Consider the following 22,045-nt stretch of genomic DNA (forward strand, 5'->3'; position numbering starts at 1 on the left):
GTAACAATAATACTATATAAGTTTAAAATATCGATTTATATATTTTATATGAAAACCAACCGAACTCATTTGTAATAATCTCCTTCAACTGCTGCAACTTTGGTTTCGTCTCAAGCCGGAAGGAAAAAGTCTGCTTCGAATGGGATTCGGTTTCATGTTGCCCGTCTTTTTGCCATCTGCGCGGCGACCCGACCGGAAATAGAGTATATAAAAAGCTAGCCAGTCAACTCCCGTTCTCCATAGGCCACGACCCGGACGCAGATGAAGGTGGCAGCGACGGCGTGGGTTTTAGTGCGGGCGTGGGGGTAACGACCAGACCAGCGATGGCCCATTGCTCAGTGCAGCTAAGGAAGTTCAGCGGATACAACAGCTGATGTTACTGCAGCCACTGTTTCCACCCCTCGATGGACCAAAACCGGTGACAGGCAGGCGCTGCGGCACGCGAACCGAAAAGGACAGCAGCTAGTCGTTACCGCCACTGTAGCAGTGTTGCTAGCGAGCGCTGGCAATGCTTATATTTGGCTTTTTTCTGTTACTTTTTCTTTTCTGTGATTTTCCTTTGCCCTTATAAAACAAGGCAACGATACTCACAAACAGATCCGAGTTTCCTTTTCCTGTGGTAGGCAAGACACACTATAGGAGGTCTTGCTGTATGCTAATGGTTGCCAGGGAAATGTAAGAGCGAATCTTCCCACTCGCCATTTCTTCTACAATATATACCGGTATATGTTGCGCAACAAGGCCCAAATGCAACAGATACTGATTGAGCGCTACGTAAAGTTAGTGTTTTGTTCGGACGTGCGTCTGTTCAGCTAACAAGATAAGGTAAAAATACCTGAAAAGCTCACTGGAGGCGATATAGGTGGGTAGATGTGCAGGGCCACTAATCTGATAACTTATGAAACTTCTCAAATGGTGAAAATTACTACGATCAGTTAGCGGCAGCCTATGATTGTGCCGGTCTGTGTTCACGTTCTGTATTGCTCGTATGGTCATGGAAACTAGCCTAGAATTACCTACCTTGAAGGTGGGTGTAGAAATGCTAACAGCGTCGGTATGCTTCAGATAACCACCTTAGTCAATATATACAGGTTCCGTATTCGATGTACGTATCGGCCAGAGGAAGACGGCGCCCAGCGTCCTCGGTGGCGTTTATAAGGCCATCTTCGGCAAACTGCGTACCGGAGCGTTGTTGTTAAAGGGAAAACGAGCCAATTTTATTATGTTGATGGTGACTGCAAGCGGACCTTTCAGATAGCCTCTTGTTGGCCAGAAACCAGTAGCCGCTTGGTACGAATAGCATGAAGCTGCGGAGTGCAGTTAAGTATAATATTGTACGCTAACCGCTCATCAAGCGACACTAGCGTATGGATATGGCGATCAAATTGAAGTTTCAGTCTATACACGACTTACATACACACAAATAAGCAGACGGGCTCGTGTAGGCACGTTAACCCAACTTCAACTCGCTACTTCTATTCAATGCATCTAGGTGAACTGTTGTCTTCAACAAAATATAATCGTCAAATTATTATATTTGATCATTGTATTTCGCTGTGTGAACGAGAAAAACAGCCTATACTTACTAAAATCACGCTAGCAATTCCGCGACAGATAGATCATGCTAAAATATATCGAACCAGTTGAGCATGATCCAAACCATGACCGATTGAGTGTCTGAGTTGTCCAAAGGACGAAACGCAAAATCTTCTTAATACATAATGATGATTCTAAACAATTCCTTCCAAAATTTTACTCAGTGTCGTTAACAGAATAAGCTGGATGCATTTGATATGTATACAAAGTGCGGCGTCTAAATCCGAGCCAGCTTTGGCGGGCTGTTATTGGTAGCAGACGAAAGCCAATTCCTTTAAAACAAAACAAACATTCGTCACGGCAGAAAAAAACAAAGCTATTATCCGATCTATTCGGGTTGGGCGAAGCGGCAGTGAGGCTAGAAAATAATTCCTCTTTTGCTCGAAATCGACGCTTTACGTTATCGCCAATTTTCATGCGGTTTCTGAAAAATCCTAAATTTTTATGAGGCAAACTAGCAGATCCTCAACTTAGGGATTAGACTTGAACGACTTAAAAATCACCAGAAATGATTCCAAAACACTGTGTTGTTGTTGGTATATTACGAATTTTTTTTTATAGAGAAATAATGGCTACATTGGAGAGGAAAATACCAATTTATTGTGCTACCAGATAGGCTCAAACGATGACTCGTTTTTCGGGCATTTTGTTCATTTTTAGCCACTTGCATTCCTCGCGGTTATGACCTGTGATTAGCCCAAAATTTAATTTTATAAGATGTATATGTGGGGTGCTTGACCATCTATACCTACCAATCTGGACTAACGCGCTGTTTGTCATTGTTAAAGATGTTTACGTATTAACGAAAAATATCTCGAGAATGACAAGCGGGTAGTTTCAACCCTGAATCGAAGCTGTAGACCGGGTGAATGATGGTTGCTTTAAATAATCATGGCCGTCAGGAATGATATGCACGAAATTTTGTCGTAATCTGTTGTTGTCGTCGTTGAAATACAGTTTTTACGCAACATTTGTTATTTAGGTGTCCTATCCTGTGTATATCTGGGGCTGCATCTAAATCCAGACATTTTGTATACGTTCTGACGTTGCATAGCATTTCGTCCGGCGTTTAAATTTTTGCCGCCAATATTGAAACTAAACATTGATGCATGCTTACGTTACGGTCGACGCTGCATAACATATTGGCTACCCGTTTGCACGGCTTGTAGAAGGAAGCTTCTAGTGTAATATAAATCAATATACATTATACGGTAAGTACAAATATATGATAAAAACTAACGTCTAATTCAACTTGGTCAGCCTGCAGAAACGCAACTAGTGTTTCCCGTATAGAAATGTTTGCTCATTTCGCTTTTACTATAATCATTGCACAATACCGCGTAATCATTGAATCGAGTCCATCAGTCTCTATCCGTCGTTCGACATCTCTTCCAATTTGCATTTCTATGGAAGAGACCTCATTATCTCTACGAAACGATTGTAATAGACCAGAAAGCATGGCTGGCAGACGTTGCCCTGAAACCAAATTTTTCTTGCCCCTTCGCTGGACACTCGGCTGGACCATCTTCGTCGCATTACTGCTGCCATTTTATTAATAAAGATAGCGTCAGATATTTCAACAAGAGAAACGCCTGGCTGTGGTATAGCATAACCGGTGTTATGATCGAACGCTACTCTTTTACAGTTAATCAAATATATGGAGGAGGCGTAAGCGCGTCGATGGTTTTTACATTTTGTAGAGTATATGGGCTCAATTGTACAAAACACGCTAGTTATATTTCAGTTAGATCCTACATGTCTAGCGTTAGAATATCATAGATATGGTGCATTAATACTGTAGTGTGGTTACTGATACTGGTTTTAGTGCTGTGCATATAGAAGAACCGAAATAGATGTAAGTTTTTACTTTCAGAAGAAAATGGCTAATGTCGAGGGATAAGCATAAGTGATTCATATATGGTACGATTGGTCTGAGATCTGGTGAATTCTGCAGCGTAATGTAAAGAACATAATGCTTTCAAGCAGATCATTATGGATTTCTTCAAAAGCAGAATAATGCTTTCACTTAAATCTTCATGTGGTAGGTCATGAACGCCAATTTTGCGAAGACCTACCCCCTCCCTCCCTATTGTAACGTTCGAAACTCAATAGGAATTGGTTTTCTGCAATTACTTGAAAGGAATTCGTCCTCGCTCTGTGCAATCTCGAGGCATCGTCCAGCCTCGAGGCAACTCGTTTAAGAGTGTATTCAATCGAGCAAAGAAAGGAGGAGGGCTTCGACCTAAGGTTTGTACGAAATTGAATAGCGCTTTCGACCTGTAGCGTAAGGATGTTTTTTGCTGAGGCACCGATCCTACCTTATTGGTTTTTTTAACTGCAACCCGAATTCAGGAACTTATCAGCGCAAAACGAATAGAATGGTCACGTAAATTGGATTATTTTTCCATTATATATATATATATATTGAACTTTGTTTTTCTAGATTGACCAGTAAGTACGGCCACACGCCTTGTAAGCGAGTTCACTATAGCTAGGGCTTCCCAGCAAGACTTGATCACTCCAGCCAATAGTCATGCGCTTCATAGCTGACTCGAAGCTGCTTATAGGAACTCCTATCCAGATATACATAAGTAATATAAGCCTGATCAATTGTTTAACTGAAACCGCAGCGGGTTGCATCGGTCGATAAAACCTTTCTGTATCTACCGTTATCGGCGACGACGAGATTGGCTTTTAGCTCTTCTAAAGTGAGGTATTCATTGGGACGGTCGAGAGTCGGTGGACGTGACTGTGTCACTACCATGTCCAAACATCGGTGAAATGGCAACTATTGTCTAGTAACAGGTCAGTATAGTCGCGAGTGCGGTCCATTCTTGGGGCCGTAGCGTGGGGTGGCACGTTGAAGCCGATTCGTAAATCGTCAAAAGCGCAAACCAGCTTCATAGTGTTAAATGTCGGATGAGGCAGCTTGGAAACGTCCCCGTGGTAACATCGGTGTAAGCTACACTGTTATGCTGTCGATAGATGGCCATGAAATGGTGAAGTAAGCTAGGTAAGATGATAGTACGATTATTGCTTAACGCCGCCGTTACCCTACTCGACTTATGGCTATTGGAGGTTAGATAAGCGTTAGTGGATGGGTCAGAACGTCATGGGAGTGCTGAGCTAGTGTGAGCAACCATAGCCAACTCAGCAATATGGGTAACGTTAAATAGGGAGATTTACTTACTTAAGTTTTCAACTCGAACTTCTTGAGAATTTACAATCTGTCATATAACGAAATCACTGCTGACCTATTACACGTATATCCTAAAAAGTCCTTATAGTTCGCTTTTACTAACGCGCCTATCAGTATATGCTTAGAAACCGCCTTTAATCTAATCGTGAAAGTAGCGATATTTTTGCAAAGTTAAATTTAAATTACCAACTTAGCGCTTGTCTTGATGTAGCTGTCGAGTGCGTGATATATTGCTTAAAATAAATACATCGGTAACACTAGTAATAATTATTCCTGAAAATGAAAACTAGTTACCTGCACAGCTATAAGCGTATGTTAGCATAGGTTTGTTGGGTAAAGTATCCAATTATTATCTAGCTGGTGTATAGGCGAGTCAGCAGGCCAACGCCTAATCTTCGCAGTATATTCCGCATGTTAACGAAAGGCTAGCAGAGGCTGAGTTCGTCCTAGGCGAACGTAGTTATCAAGCGCGATCATTAAGCAAATCGACTTCGCTTTGACACCGGTTTACTTCTCAGCTCGCCCCAACAGGGTAAGAAAGGCTTGGTCACCAGCACGACTTTCCCAGTAAGCTAACCAGCCCAACCTCCGTCTGTGCGGATGAGCAATACTCCAGTCCATCCTCTAGCCTTTGCCCAACTGACGACCCATTGCGAATTTCCCACTTCTTGACTTCACACTTATATATATATATATATATATATATGTACATATGCTGCGAATCGAGACACCTACAGTAGTACAGCCCTCATTGTCCAGACGACAAAGCTTCTGTGTCGACTGTCAGAAGATTTACCGATGCTTCCATTGAATCTATACCAAGGATGCCATTTACATCATAAACGCGTAGTTAATGAAGAGGTTTAGGTTAGGTTAGGTTAGGCTATATATAAACGATCTTTACAAAATGATTTTTCATTGTGTACACACTTTGTATTGTTGTAACTGCCGATTCGCGTATTGCGTACTGTTCACTGTGTCTAGGCTCAATGACATTCAAAGGTAGTTATATTATATTAATCTTAAATTGTGGGAGCAATATTCAGAAATAACTAGAATCACTTGATGTCTTGGAACATTATTATCGATAGACAAATCGTTGCGATAGTCGTGTCGTTTTGTAAATTATAGATGCTATATTAAATCTGCGGATCCTTGTTCCGGTTTGATACGGGTTTATTCTGGGCAGCTAAGCTCTAAATCGCCAGCACACTGGACTACCAAACTGTAACTGAACATGCCCCATACAGGCCACACTGCTGTTCTCGAGCTTTCTTCGAATTAATGTGAGATTACGCATAACGTAGTACGTGACCTACGTCTTTGACCTATTTTTGCGCTTTCTTCAAGCAATGCATCCGCAGTCAACCGAATGAGCGTATCTGCAAATGTAGCTTAGTGCCTAGCAGTTTCAATGGGCATCGGCGCTTTCTCTCTTTGTACAAGTAGGTGACCTGCCTTGCCTAACAAGTCGGGACCGTTGAAAGGCTTTCTATAGGAATGTAATGGCCAAGGTGTAGAGAGGATTGGAAGTGCGTTCTCCGCAGCTACTGGCGTTTGTCGGTTAAGAGGTGGCTCTAAAGAAATAAGAGAGAGAGTTATATATGAAGTGTAATTTATAACACGAACTTTTTAAGATACGTGCAAATAAATAATAGATTTCACGTGAATTCGGTAGCATTTTGCGACCAGTTATTTGACGGCATAAGCCATTTGACGGAATACATGCGAGCGCATCCAACATCAGTACCCCTTTGCTTAATTTATATTTTAATTCTAATTTGAATTTTGATTTTAAACAAGCTTGTTTCAGCTTTGTCGAGAATTGTGAGCTATGTTAAAAGGGGCCACGATACACAAAATACATACTTCTACATTTTAGCTTCACTGCATGTCGCACAAACAGCATATTTAGGATTTGATGATGTACCTAAGCAATCGTCTACGGTTCGGTCCGTCTTATTAAATCGTTTACATAAATCCTTTATTGAAATTTCCGTATGCCTTTGATTGTCTTCTCTTTCGAAGCACGCGGCACTGTTATACAGTTTAGCCCATTATGGGGCACAATGGTTCTTGAATGTTGCGTCGTTTCCCACTCCAACTCCCTTTGAACGGAAGTCACATAAAGCTATGTTGGAGCGAAATAAACTACCGTCTTTTTATAACTATGAGCACTTCGACTATCTCAGTTTTCTGTACCGTACGCAGTTACGCCCTAATGGTTTGGCTGGTCTCACATCTTAGCTACGATTTCTCCTTAGCTACCACATATCGTTTTGTATGCTCCCTATCCTGTGACAGAACACATCGCCATAGAGTCATCGGATTGGTCTATTGAATACGAGGCGCTTTTACACGTGGGAAGCTTATGCGCCTTGTGCTTCATACCACCTCTCGAAACTCTCTAACTCCCGAAGTTGACAGGTTTGTGTAGACGTTCGCAAACGCGCAAAGTCTTAGATCTTATCTGGGGTTTCAAAGCCGACAACAGCCCCGTAAGATGGAACCAGACAAACAATTCCCGGCCAATCCCACCTCTGATGAACGCCCGGAGCTTCGTGACATTGCCGGAAATGCGAATGACAGATCGAGCACCACGTCTTGTCACACCCGGCAAGATTTCAGCAGGCGCTCGAAAAGGCAGTTCAGCTAGACGTCGCCGCTTAGGCTCCATGGATGTCATTCCAAGGAGTCGGTCGAATCGTTAGGAGTCATGCCCCTGTGGACAGTGAAATTGTGAGAGACAGTGCATCTAGAGATGCATGAAAACACTCTATTGGATCGCTACGTTGTGATGAAAATCGCAGCGCATTTAAGTTTGAATGATGGTAAAATATACCGTGTAGACTAGACAGAAAGTGTTACACTCCCGTGGTGGTCCACCTCCACCTCCTCAGTTTTCCGTAATATTCGGGAAATTCTAAGAGCACATGAGTCCTCGAAATACGTGTTTGTCTGCCCTTTTCCAAATGGCTTGAAGAGGATATTCTGTATGTAAATGTACGTTGTGGTCGCATTGACGTCAGTAGATGCGCAGTAATACCACACGCGATTTTGGATGTACGCTATCATAATACTAGTCTGTCTAACACAAGATACTCTACAAAATACTTATAATCTGCGGCGTTTTCGAGTAAAATGCTTAACAATTGGAGAAAGAAGTAGGCACTTGGATACTGCGAGTGGAAGCGTTATTCAATCTTGTTTTTACGTACATTCGTTAAAGAAGAATTTACATTTTACGCAAATTACGGAAAATCAATTTCAGTCCAACGTTAGTTGAAGGGAAACGTTCCAGTCTTAGCTCCAAGGAGACAGTAAGAAAATGACTAAAGATAAACGTTATTACATACATTTTCTCTACTGAACGGTATTGGCTTAGTTCGATTCACACACACGCGGAAGATATGCGTGCAGCTCTGTGAAAGATAACTGTTTTACTAAAAAGGGCCTGCCAAGGCTGACTCTCTGTTCCTGGCAGCTCGGTAACTGCGTACGTCTTTGCTGGCGTCGAATATAGATTAGGTGTTATTAGATTATCCCGAAAATTATGTCGGATGTTCGATCTGCGAGCACATTATAGCGATCAGGTCTATCCTATACGATAAAAACGTATGTTTACGGGCTATAATAAAGCGCCGTTCTATACGCGTATATGGCCGTTGTTGTATGAACTCTGTAACACTACCACTAAATTCGTTACTATTAAACAATATTGCTATTTAGTTTTTGTACAAAGCCAGACGCTATTTCTACTTATTTCTGTATGGACAGTTTTTCCAAATAAATTTTAGAAAATTACTATTATTACCATAGCATTTACATTGGCAAAGGTAACCATACACTAACCGTTCGTAGAATACATTAAATAAGCTTTTAGCCCAGGTTTTTTTATCTTATCGCTAGCTAGAAATAGGTGCACAGATAAACCAGCTTATGGTGTGCACGGTAGAATGATTTATAAGAAAGTAGGTCTTTTTATGCTAGGAAAAAAATTGCAATCCGTAGAATTACGCATGAGTCAAGAATATTTAAAACTACTGACGATTATTTAAAAGTGGATTGAGTTTAAATTCTTTGGCAAATATTTGAGTAAATACCCATACTGCAGTTTTCTTGTCGAGCAATGTTACAGGTATTCGCATGTTATCATTGGCAATTACTAAAAAGAGTACCAGTAATCCATTGAATAGAAACGCATTAAATTCAATAAATTGTGGTTAACCAACCTCTTACAGCTCTAGGTACATATATCACAGACACAAAGCCATCCAACATCGCTCTTCCAACAAACAAGTCGATTTTTATTTGATAAAAAACAAGCTAAAATATGAATCAGTAACTCTCTATCATTGACCATTTGAAATGTGACCCACGTCGCTGTTCAGTGATGCCTATTATTCTATTTTTTTTGTGGTTCGTACAGCCACAAAGTGACCCGTTTAATAATTCACCTTGACAATCTGTTCTGTTGAAGTTTTTATTAGATCGAATCGTATGAATGATCGTCTACATGGTTAATTTAATCTGGAAAATTTCGATCAACGTTGACGAAGCTATCACACCAACAGATAACGTCGCATGCCAGCCGAGTCAGCTCACGTACAAGGGGACTCTTCAGTGTCACAGGTCGATCTTAGTTCTCCAGATCGATGACTTACCTCGCATTTAATCATTTAGAATTATACAGAAACGATATTTCTAAGACGATGCGCCGCAGAATGGAATAAAATAGTGCGTCTCTGTAGCGTTACTTGAGATAATCTGTTAACGTGTACCAATCAGGAAGACGGATCAAAATCATTACGCTTAAATCAAGTGGAGAGCAGATAAGAAGATCAAGCAAAGCTATGGAGGTTCAAGGGCTCATAAATGCTTGCGTTGAGCTAATGAGATACTTTTTCAATCTGTATGCAGGGAAACAGGTGAGATAACGATAATGATCTAAAATATTGTTTGGTCTTTCGCGTCAAAAGACGTCGTCAAAAACTTCTTGTGCAATCATAGGGTGTTGCGTTCACTATTCTGCTTTTCTCTGTTTGTCGTGATGGGTGTATGTTTGCAAAGCGAACGGTAGTTTTTTTCTAAAAATAAGCAACAGAATTGTTATGTCGAAAACCGAGCATCGTCTTCAGGCCGACTTCTTGCTGGGCGAAACGTCAACGGGGCTAATAACTTCTTGTTTGCCTAAAATAGATGGTCTATTTTATTGGTAGTTTTCACGCGACTTCCAAAAAATCCAAGGTGGATTTCCAGGAGGCACACCGAAAGATCCTCAAAACGATTTACATTTACAGGGCTCAAATATTCATTGAAGAAGGTCAAAAAAACATTTTTTGGTTCATCTATATTTTTTTATGCAAAAATTAACTGTCATTGTGGAAAGCGGAATATTAATTATCGATTAAACCATCTAGAAAAGTTGCAACGATTAGCCTTTTCGAGATCTTAACTTGTTTGTATGTTTTTAGAAGCTTTGGTTTGCTGTCAGCGCAGAATTTAATTCTACTGAAATGTCATCCATGTAGCGTATTTACGCGATATGGTACCACTTTACGCCTAGCAAAATAGCTTGACAAAGTATTTCGTAAATTTAAGTAAGATTTCGAAAATGATTAGTGAGAGGCTTAGGCTTCAAATTGAAGTTGTTTTTTCGACGAATAGTAGTTATTTTAAAAAATCATAGTCGTCAGGAGTGATAGTTCTAGCAGCATGCAAGAAACTTTTCTTAAAAATCGTTTAAGTACAGCCTTAAAAACAAGCCATATAAAATGTTTAATTAAGATGTGTCACACTGTATATATATATGTGTGTGTGTGTGTGTGATTGTAAGATTGTCTTCACTGAACGCTTGTTCATAATCACTTTACATGTGTTTCCTTTGTCGTCTATCCTTACTGCACTGTACATTGCATCTAAGCGTGCACAAGTTCGTTGTACGCAGCAATTACTCTTCTTTTTGTTTGGTTCGGAACACGGATTTAATCCTATTGGTTTTTATACTTTTCAAAATGTTTCGGCTTGTTCGTTCCCTTTCCCTTCCTTCTCTCCCCATCTATTTTAGCCGACGTCCTTCTCGGAAACCGGAGTAGCATTGGCTCGGTCCCCGCGTAATTTTAAGCCGAAAAAAGTTTGAATCGGAGTTAGAGATCCAGACTCGTAGAGTGCCAGGGTCTCCCTCTCCGTTGCCGACTGTTTTTCGTGCGCTCTGAAACCCACGGTCTGCCATTTCATTGCATTTTTTCCCGCTTTTATCATTCGTAGATGCCCCAATAGTAACCAGGGACAGACCAAGAAATAGGAAAAAGCTACAATCCACACTGCGCAAAAAACCACCTCCTTCTTTCGCGGCCGTTGACCGCGCTCACTCTCAAATCGGCAGACGCTTGCCTACGCCGTTTTGGCCGTACGTTCTGCTTGCGGAGTTGCGTAAACAAAACTGATTGCTGGGTGCACCGGAACACCGGCACGGCCGAGCCACGATGATGATACTATCCCTGTTCGGCAAGCGAAAGTGTGCCTGTTTAGGCAACGGGTGTCGGGCCGGAAAGCGCCGGTAAGGACCAATAGACATGTCAACCGCAACGTAGAATTTGAACGGGATTTGCACAACGGTCAGAAAAATAGACGACAACGATGCAAAAGGAGAGCTCGCAGAGCCGCATTTTTTGCTACGAGTGCTCCTGCAAGTTGCGACATTTGCTAAGGCTAGAGCACTAGAAGCTTCAGCGGTGCAGGCACCGGTCATGTAGACGGTGGAGGCCATGCAGTAGGAGCTCTACGCCGCTCACCACCGGGTTGGCTGCTCGGCGATTGCATGAACATCTGCAAGAACCCTTCCTTTGTGAGTGCATTCCAGTCCCGGTTTTCCTAAAACTCTCCGGCATTCTGTCCCATCCAATTTCGCCTATCAAGAACAGCAGGTCCTGAAGTGACGTAAAATACAAGCTCTACCATGGGAAAATCGAATTGATGGGGGAACCTAAGACGTTGGGTAAAAGTGATGAGCTTATTGTAGTTAGCTGCGCAGTGGGTGACGTAGCTATACGAGCTAGTTGGAATGTCGACATACACTCGAGCTGTATCAGCTCCGAATTTGGAATTTGTTCGGAGGAAAAACATTGGATCGTATCCTGTCACGCTGAAAAAGGATCAGGAGTACAAGAGGGTATGAAGAAGGAGCGCTAAAGGTAAATTGAGTAGGAATCTGGCTGAGCTTGATAGACTACAGACTGCCAGTTGGTGTTGTTCTGGAATCCAAAAAGCGGAAATTGCTAGTTTAACAAGCAGAAGCATGTATGGCAATCAGCCCTATGTTTCAACTAACCGCTTCACTGAGTTGATAGGCGGTTTAGAAGTACGTGGAGCGTACTCTAACCGCTGAGAAAATTTGACCTGCTTGTCAAAAAACTTTGCTTGCCGGTACTTCGAATTCGTCTTTTTTAAACGCGCATTTATGTGTGATTTGAAAAAAAACAGAAGTGCCGAAGTTGGTTTGCTATTGCTAAATCTCAAATTAATCGATTTTCAATGCGCTGTTGAAAACACGTACTATTGAACTTTGGACCTAAATTATTGGTCTACAATAATACTTAATGTTGATTAAGCCTAATTAAGAAAAAAAATTAAAATAAATAGCGTAAAGTGGATGTTTTAGTTGGTATTAGATTAATTTTAAGAAATAATGTGTGCATGGAAATGACAATAATTTGCATATAGGAGCTACTTATGTGACGTGCAATACATGCCTATATGCCTATAGAGCATACACGTACTTTTTTTTCTAGGTTCAACGATATTGTTGAAAATATCGTAAAATTTTGTTTGTTTCTAAACGGTGGTTACTACCGTCTCTGAAGTTTTTTTGAACACTCTTCGTGTGATAAATAAGCGCGAACATTTGTACTTATTACACTCCGCCGTTTATGCCTGCACGTCATTTTTAAACGCTTACTGAAGATAGCTACAATATCCACAATATAGTTGGTGTCATATTTTTCAGTTTCGGCAGCTGTTTTTTTCGAAGTATGTACAAAGACGCCGGAACGCCATCCACTAGACGCACGCAGTATAACGGCTCCTCGTTAAGCTCGTTGGTAGGATCTCCGCTAACCCACAAACATTAGCTGGGTGATGTTGGAATATTTACATGCGCTCCTATAGAGAATAGAAAGCAGGTTTTCTTGCATTGTCTTCTTAGCTATCAGTCATCTGACTTGCCTTAGGCTACGTACGAAAAAACTTACTCAGAGAAAACTATGCATTATTAGAGATGAACGGATCTATCAATCGAAGAAGTAGCAGGTGTACAAGCAAAAGACACCGCTGTAACCAATCTTATATTGAGAAAATTCGTTGTTGTCTTTTTCATTATGACGAGACGGAGTTGCATTTATTTCGATAGAAGGGATCACGCTGTTTCAACAAAGAAGGAAGTCGCTGAGTTAGGTTTCACGAGGTACCTTTGCCATATCTTTTACTAGGACCCCTCGCCTATTGCCTTTCTATGCAAATTACGTCTAAAGCAACGGGTGAACTTAGTCGAACCAGCGTAGTCGGCTTAATAAGAATTTTACAGGTGATAGGAACATGTCTTTTCCATACGATTTTCCATTGATCTGTTCACATAAAGCATACAAAGGCATCGTATCGGATTTTCGAAATGCCGAGGTATCACACTCACACAAAACCGCAGTGAAAACCAACAAATTTGCTGCTTGTAACCCCTAAATCTATGAGAGATTACTTTACGGCAGGTGTTTGCATCAGGATTACTAGTAAAATCTTTTTCGTAAACGCAATATGTTAATTTCACTAGAAAACAGTTATACAGTTAGCCGATGGTAGGCCCTCAGTCAAGGCATCGCTATGCCACGTTCTATATGCTGTGTATTGGATTTTGCAGGACAAACCTGTCGAACAGTCGACAATGTTTGCATGACCCCTTTCATCTACTAGCTCTAAAAATAGGTCAAATCTGTTTCCAGTTGGTGTGTAGAAGCAAACCTATAGCAAAGTATAGGTTTTACTCATGATGATTGCATACTTAGGTACCAGTTTGTCCTGCATGTGGTGTATTGTGGCCTGCTATAATTACCGTTCTAATCAGCTAACTCATTGGGAACGTTGTTACGGTCGGATTGAGTTCCGAAAATAAGATTTACCTCGCGAGACGTTTTTGTCAGTCGTCTACGATCGGGTCTATTGCGACCTTCGGTGAATACAAAAATTGTTAACTACAGCGATTTTGCAAGCTCTACAAGCTGAAACTTGTCCTAAGACATCCATTATAACTTTCTATGAAGTTAATTTGTCAACTGATTGGTTTGTACACGGTCACACTTTTCTCACCGAAATCTACGTAGTCGAACAACAAAAAAAAACCATTGTACTCGAATCTCAAAGCGAAAATTCAAAGTAGATTTTAGAGTAGCGCTCGATACGGAACAATCTTATTCTAGTTCAGCCTTTTTAGCGAAACAAAATACTTATTATAACGCGTGTATCAACCTTCGTCCTATTTTTCTAGCTTTCTTCTGGCTGTATTGTCTATCCACATCTGAGAATGCCACTATTCGATACCGTTACTATTCTTACGAGCCTTTTGTCGCCTGTTAGTAACAGACACGCGCTTCGAATGTCTGCGATCAAATTACTACCTAATTCGAGCCTATCGTTAGACGGATAGGTAAATTCTAGACATTTTATAGGGATTGAAAACTTTAAGCTGGGTTAATCTAATATACAGTAAACTTATGTGTTAATTTTATGCTAACTTAAAGTTCTTGTTCGACTAATTTCTACCGGGTGGCCCGACTAGTTCTACCCACGCAAGCCGAACTCGCTCAAGAACTTGCCCGTTATTAATACTCAGGTGTAATCTGTACGCCTCAGTACGCAATGACATTAAAATATTTCAACGTGCTGGTTAAAAAAAATATGGATGACTTAAGCCGATTAAAAGAAACGTCACGTTTTTGGTTCGAAAATTCGATTCTTTTCTTGTAACATATAACGCATCTTCAGGCGTTTGCGATACGCTTTCAAGCTTGAGGTGGATGTACATGTCTATTCGAGAGATGTCCATAGAAACGTGGTGCCAGGATACCCAGTCTAGAATGCGTATACTTATCTGTATGTACCATGACACAGCCCGTACCATTCGTCTGGTCATGATTTTGCATTTCTGATTGATGTTTGGGGTAGTAATGCAACTTCTACCTGGAACCTATACGCATATATAAAGAACAAACCCCAACTGAGATCTGTGCAAAAAAATTTTACCCTATGACGAGGTTTTATGGGTCGTCTCTATGCAAAAGACATTCAATGCATTTCGTTGCACTGAATTCTGACCATTCTAGCGACGTGATTCTTGAACTTCACGTAGGGTCTCCCGTGCTTTGCCAAACCAAACCTGGTTGCTCAAAAATCCGCCTGAAGGAGGCCGTTTCCACTCTTCAGTACACACAACCCTGTTTTCCATAGAGTTCAGAAGATTACGGTGAATATATCAACGCTTTTGTTCCTTTATTTTCTGAAGAACGAAAGAACCCAAACTGTGTTGCCGCCGGCGAATATGACATCTTTTACGAAATTGACACTACACACTTTTCTGGCTATCTCCTTATATTCCCTATTCGTTGATATAGAATCGTAAATACTTCCTGTGATTCTTCTCCGGGATCGCTCTCCGTATCGAAATTTCGAAAAAAAAAATAGAATAACTTCAACTTTATTTTTTAATAATTGATGTAATGAAGACTTCTTTCGATTTTTTTTCCCACAAGAAGACACGTAGTTAGTATCATTGAACGAAGCTTCTATTTTTAAGCAAAGAGACACATCAATATCTATTACGACAATGTCATACAATGTTACTCAAGTAATATCTTGCATATCTATTTTTTATTTATGGGATATCACGTAGATAATAATATCTATTTATGTATTCTGGTTGTACATACATGTCGCATCGTTTGTTTCTGGTCGCCTATAAATCAGCTGAGGAACCATCGTGTTATTACCACGCCATACTGTATCCATAATAGAAGATCATCAAAACGGTTCTGCGCTGTCTAATTTTCCTTCTGCAACAGCAACTACAGGGGCCGACGAGGCCGTCTGCCTGCTTGTTCTGTCTCGAAAAGGCTAGATGACGTAACAACACCAAGCCTTGGCCAGAGCTTCAGCGCCGCTGTCACCCTTCCGTCAATCGAACGCCACCCTCTCGACACACACGCCACTCTACGCGTTCACTTGCATGCTGGCTGCTGTCGTAGCGCAAATGGTCTGTCCTCAGGTAATAACACAACGATGTCAGACCGACCTAGCTCAGACGACCAGGATGAGGACGACGCCCTTATTGATCAATATTTTATGGCTGCTGGGCAGCAAGCTGAGCTCTCTCTGCAATATCGACATAGCAAAACAGGGAGAAGTCTGCAACGTAGCGGCGCACCAGCTAGCCGTCCGTCGTCATCGGATCTTCTTCAGAGCTAGTTTCTTCTTTTTTCCTTGCCCTGTTCGCCCCCGGGGCCCCTCGCTAGCGCCATCACCTTCGTCGCCGTTCTTCATCCGTCGGCGATTTCAGCGAATGCTATACGAAATAGTAGGCTAGACTTTAACTCTTCGCTCCTGCCGTCCGGCTCCTATCACACATAGCCCCCCAAAACTCGGATAGCCTCGCAAACCTACAGCACTAAGACAACAGCGACACAGAACCGACTTTGGGATCAACAAACCCATCAAGCGTCTATAGACAAAATAGCTGAAAGCTGCTGCTGGTTACGGGAAGGCTCTACGCGCAGTCACGCCACCTTAGAAAGATCAAAGCACAGCCGAAGCACATAGTAGGGCGGCCAACACAGCGCCGCTAAGGCACACTAAGAATTATTGATGAAAATGCGCACTCACTTTTCCGTCCCTTCTGAAACCAAAATGGAGAAGGTTCGTTGCTAGTTGGTTCAGCAAGTAAGCAACGGGTGTGCACCCGGTCGCTACTCTTTGATTCTCTGCTCCGTAAAGGAAAGACGATTCAAGTGTATGTCTTGGGTAAGTCTACACAGTATCGAAAACTCCGTGACACTTTCTGCGCTGACTCGTCCAGCAGAGCTAAAGGGGACCTGGATGTCGGAAAATATATTTTCTCTCCGATAAAAAGTCAATTTAAGCCTAAGAATAAAAAGCTATTATGGAGGCTGTCTTCTGCGCTGTCGCTGACTCAACGAGTGTTTGGAACTATGAGGACGGGTACAGAAGGGATAATAGCAGGGAGTGAAAGAGGGGGGCGCAAGAGAGAGGTCCCCGGGTTTGGGATCTCTGTTTTGCTCTTGCTTTCGATTTCCTTGTGCATTAGGGGGAGTTAACAAAGAATACGAATGCATAACTTTCCTTCAGTGGAACCGACACAAATGAAATATCTAAACAAAAAATCATGAAGACAAAATATCAAAATTTGCACTAGTTTCGTATGCGTCGCTGAGCATGAACTCGATTCCAGGAGAGAGTACGAGAGCGCTCGTTACGTAACTGTGTCTTATCGAACAACTTCATGACGAAGAATTCTGGGCTAAACCGCAAGGCTGCTTTTTCTTTCGTATGTGTTATGTCCGAAAAATGCCGGGTTCCTGCACTTACCATAGATCTCTGTTCTTTTAAATGTCTTCTTTCCCCTTATATTGAAAAATGAAAACTTATATTTGTAACTCTGACTCGCACTTGAATAATTTGAAGTCATCATCGCTGGAGAGAATACGCGTCGCGGTAGAGAACAGAAATTCGAGTTGGGGATGTGAGAACATTCATAATATTATTGTATTAGTTTAATCGGCCTTTCTTTTTAATGAGGTAACACGAGCTGATTGAACGGAGCCGAAGATCTTCTATTTTGCATAAATCTCGATTTCCTCTTTACCGATAAAATAATGATCTGCTATCGTCTCGTTAGGCTTTGCTATGGTCTTTTTTTAAGTGTTGTTGGCTTCCTTTTTTCCTAGCTAGAAGATTTTATTATTATTATTATATTGTTCAAGTGTATGGAATCTCTGTGTTCCGTATTTTACACGCGGTATCGCCGTTAGGCATTCCATCAGACGGTTGTCTCCCATCGGTAAACAAGGTCTGTCTGTCTATATCTTATGGGTTCATGTCCACACGTGTCCCTAGGATTAGCAGACAAATACGTCACCTATGAAGCTACCACGAAGACAAGTTTATGGAATTTAGCTGTTGGACGCATATTTCCAAATATCCTGGTTTCTCCCTTGAAGTGCCTCTTGCTTCTTTGCGCATCCATTTTTGGAGAGTTTCTTTGAAGGCAGTTGTAGGCTGAAGGCGCTTCGAGTTGTGTTTAGGCGACACCTGTTTCTTCTAGTCCGTTTGCTAGACGTATAGGCAGAAAGAACCGTTATACTAAACTTTGTTTCACTACACTGACGCACTGGCGCCCGCCTCACGTGAGAAGTTCCAGTGGAACTTTCGTTTGGGACTTTTGGAACGTTCACAATGGTAGTCCCGTCACGTGCACGCTGCGGGCGCCGAGCGACTTTCCTCATCGCGGAGGCCGAACAGAGCAGACTAGGGCTAGTAGAGTTGCCGGCTACAAAAAAGAAATAGTAAGAAAATGGCGGGGTAGGAGAGAAAATACCGACAGACGGCTGACTATGGCGGTACGGCTAGCAAGCACTAAGAGAGATTAAGTCTAGCGGCGATAATAGCAGTAGAGCTGGCTGCGTCGAAGAACAAAAGCGTGCCTCTCGAAAACGTAACAAAAAGACAGTTATACGTCGGAGAAGGATGGGACGATCACGCTATGGTAGTATTGCTCTTTGATAGTATAATATATCTTTAAAGTTAATTGTACATTTTTTCTGTATGTTTTCTTCAATATGGCATAGATTTTGTCGCCATGTAGCGTGCGGTACCCTACAACTAAGTACTCGCAGCGCAGACAAATACTTATTGCCTGCCGCATGTTGGATGTGATGAATTCTCTTCTTGTCGATGTTAAAACTATATTTCCTGGTGCAAACTTATAATTACTTTTCCATTCGCGAATTCTGTTACCCTCATGTACATGAAATAAACATTTTGTCTAGAAAAGCTCCTAAAAAATAAAAAAAAAGTCTTTGTGATCAGGTTATCCACCTTTGGTCTGACACTCTGTCGAGATGGCAACCCAAGACACATAATGGATAATATGAGATACGTGCCGACTTGAGTGCTCAAAATGAAAAAAATTGATGGTAAAGGGGCACCGCGGTGCCCTCTTCGTTTGGTGGTATCAGCAACGTCCTGGCATTTATATCGTAATCTTACACGGTTCTTGGTGAGCTAGAATGTTCGAAATGTCATCGCTTGACCGGGACACTTATTTTTTTTTCTGCTAAACCAAAGGACTACTAATTAAGATGGCTGCATTCGTAATGCAACTACTTATAGCCGGGTCAAGGATCAGTCACCCAGCCGGCCGTCGGATTTGCGTAATGTTATTACCCATAAACCGTTTTTCAGGCTACTAATTCCTAGTTTCCAACTGCTGGTGCTGCTTTGCTACTACGGTAACAACCAGGCTCAGAAGCTCTCAAGAGGAGGTTAGAAATCGGCCTTCACGAAGCCATGCTGCTCTAAGTGCAGTTTGTCGTAACCACTTGTTCTTATTTCATCGATGGTTAAAAAGACGACGACTTATCAACGAAAACTACGACTGACTCAGCGTTACAGATATGTAGACAAATGAGTTAAGTAAGCAAACAGGGACATACTGCGACTTAATATATTTGGTCTGCAACCCCGCCACTTAAAGCAAGGTTCTAGAAAAAGAGGCTCGGTCGCGTGAAACGTTGCGTCGCTGGGGCAAGCAAGACTCACCGTCTGATGTGAAGAATCTACATATTAAATTCAGTGTTCAGATTGGGCGGAGAACAGGCAACGGGCTGGTGGACGTTTCATCGATTGGGGAAAAGTACAGCGAATGGTTTTGTGCGAGTTCAGAAACGAGTGTGGTAGAGGACAACGAGACAGGAAATGTTACGTTTATGCCGATGAATTTCTGTCCTGTTAAATGTGCTTACGCCCAACGTCATAAGCCTTCGTAACGGGTATGTTGCTTAGTGTTTGCTTTCTTCGAAAATTGGGTGTGGATATATATTGCAATATGTGTTCTAATACAGTATATAACGGGCACTCTACGGGGCGAAAATAACTGATAAGAAAACGACTATTATCACCATATGCGTCTCCGATATATGGTAGTGTTCGATAAGTTTTCCTATAATCATCAATTCTAGCGTAAGCGTAGCCTTCTGTCGGTAGCCGTTCATGTTACGCACGCTTCCTCGAATGTCAATGACAACGCCAGTTATAGTATCACTCGCACTTAGATCTGTACATGACGTTATAATATGAGTAATGTTTGTTGATGAAATTGGGTTACGTTTAACCTAATCGACGTGAAGAACTGGACCAATTACAAATCAGCCCTTCACAGTCGACCGCAATACGAAGACGGCCACTCGTATCACAAACGATGCACGACGCACCCATACCCTAACAAATCATGTCTACTACAACGATGTCCTTCATACGAGCTTTGGACGCATATAAGCCCATTTTAATTCTTTCTGCAGGGTTACTTGTACCCGCACTACGACGAACTATCGGCGGCTTAGTGAGTTAGAAACTAGCGACGCATCAAATAAGCCTCTATTCTCGGTCCTAGTATCGTACCCAGAATACCTCAGGCAACAGCAGACACACGATACGACTGGTAGTATAGAATGGACAACTGTGACGCGTAAGCATAGATGCGTATTGAATTTCGTTGGACACATTTAGGAACTCGGATATATTTGGTAGCGCGTAAAATATGTCTGCGCATGCTCGTGTGAGCGCTCACAACTCGACCCATCCTGATTTTGAAAGGCAGCACCGAAATCGGTCTTTCCTTAAAGCGATGTTTGTTGATGATGGACTATCGTTGTTGTCGCTGCTGTGATGGATTAATGAGGACTTAAGGAGTCTTCTGTGAGGCACGGATACTCTATACGTAAAAAGTTTTCTAGATACGTCTTTAATGCTGACGCAGGCTTTCCCGTACAGTCAAACCTACACTCCAAGTATGTTATTGAAAGCGTACTTTTTTAAAAAAGAACTTAATAGAAAATGGTAAGCTAGGCTGCTGAATTAGTGTATGTCGCACATATCAAGCTGTCCATATGTGTCTCACAGTGATAATTGTTTATGCGAAATGATATTAAAAAAAAGAATGTGCGTATATTTACGTATGCGTCAGTGTTACTCATGTTTTTCATCATAAATCTGCTTTCTGATAATTGCAAATATAATTTTTTCTTTTGGCAAAGGTTAGCATAGAGATTACGAATTGTGCACATCGAAATGCGTGAGCTCAAAAAGTCATCGAAAAGAAGCAAAAAGGTTGGTAGGGTAGACAGCAATGGAAAACTCGGCTGTCTGAACGATACACATGGGACCGTTCGTTCCGTTGCAGTAAAAGACAGACACAGGGACGGAAAGAAAGGAGACGGATGGTAGAGGAGGAAGGTGACGTGCACACGAGGGTGCAGCAAAAAAGAGGAAAAGCTTTTTTGCATGTTCCTTGTTGCGGCAGGTCCCTATTACAATACTTGACCTGCAAGCCCCATTTTTGGAAACAGAACAGACCCAGTAAAGGGGCTTGGAGAGGCAGCTTTTCAACTGCCGAAAGCAAAATTGCTAATACCTGTAAGTTCAACACATCGACATTATCATCCTGTTTTGCAGATCTGCGCGTTAACATTTGTCTAAGTCGACTGACGACTGGTGAACGTAAGCGAGAGATCTTAACGTGTAATATTATGTTAAGAAATAATTTCCTACCATTGTCTGGAACAACGAATTTTTGGAAAAACAACGTAGCGCCCACAGTTATTTATAAGTTTCTAATAAATAAAAGTCGATATTAGTTTGTTTTGCGGTGGCCGCCATTGTCCATAGCATTTTCCCATCTACGTTGCATTTGAATCAGATTCGCTAAAATTCGGCGCGTTTAATTCTGAAAGAGTTGGTCACCCAGGTTTTGGAATCTTACGAAGAGGTCGGTCTACATCAGCCCTCTGTTTTTCTGTTTTTCTAAAAGACATTTCCCAGTGTACTGGACTTTCATAATTCTACCACACAAACCTCACGGCCTTTCTCAAACATAAGTTCTGCTTGGTCCTATGCTAGGGTTTGCCACCTGTTGCCGCT

The 22,045-nt window shown here is 41.7% G+C and overlaps 2 long non-coding RNA genes across 2 annotated transcripts in view; one reads left to right on the forward strand and one right to left on the reverse strand.

The window, feature by feature from the left end:
• Positions 1 to 1,803, reverse strand: part of LOC111271011 (uncharacterized) — a 31,044-nt gene extending 29,241 nt beyond the window's left edge. Inside the window, exons 1-2 of the long non-coding RNA XR_002686598.2 lie at positions 1,587 to 1,803; positions 1,021 to 1,174 (exon numbers count right to left, since the gene is read on the reverse strand). This is a non-coding gene — a long non-coding RNA (uncharacterized LOC111271011). The remainder of the gene's footprint in view (positions 1 to 1,020; positions 1,175 to 1,586) is intronic.
• Positions 1,804 to 11,233: 9,430 nt separating this feature from the next.
• On the forward strand, positions 11,234 to 13,149 carry LOC111271012 (uncharacterized). Its single transcript, XR_002686599.2, has 2 exons — positions 11,234 to 11,988; positions 12,801 to 13,149. It is a non-coding gene; the product is annotated as an uncharacterized LOC111271012 (long non-coding RNA).
• Positions 13,150 to 22,045: the final 8,896 nt, after the last annotated feature.

This window comes from Varroa jacobsoni, unplaced genomic scaffold, assembly GCF_002532875.2.
Source record: "Varroa jacobsoni isolate VJ856 unplaced genomic scaffold, vjacob_1.0 contig00282, whole genome shotgun sequence".
Classification (NCBI taxonomy): Eukaryota; Metazoa; Arthropoda; class Arachnida; order Mesostigmata; family Varroidae; genus Varroa; species Varroa jacobsoni.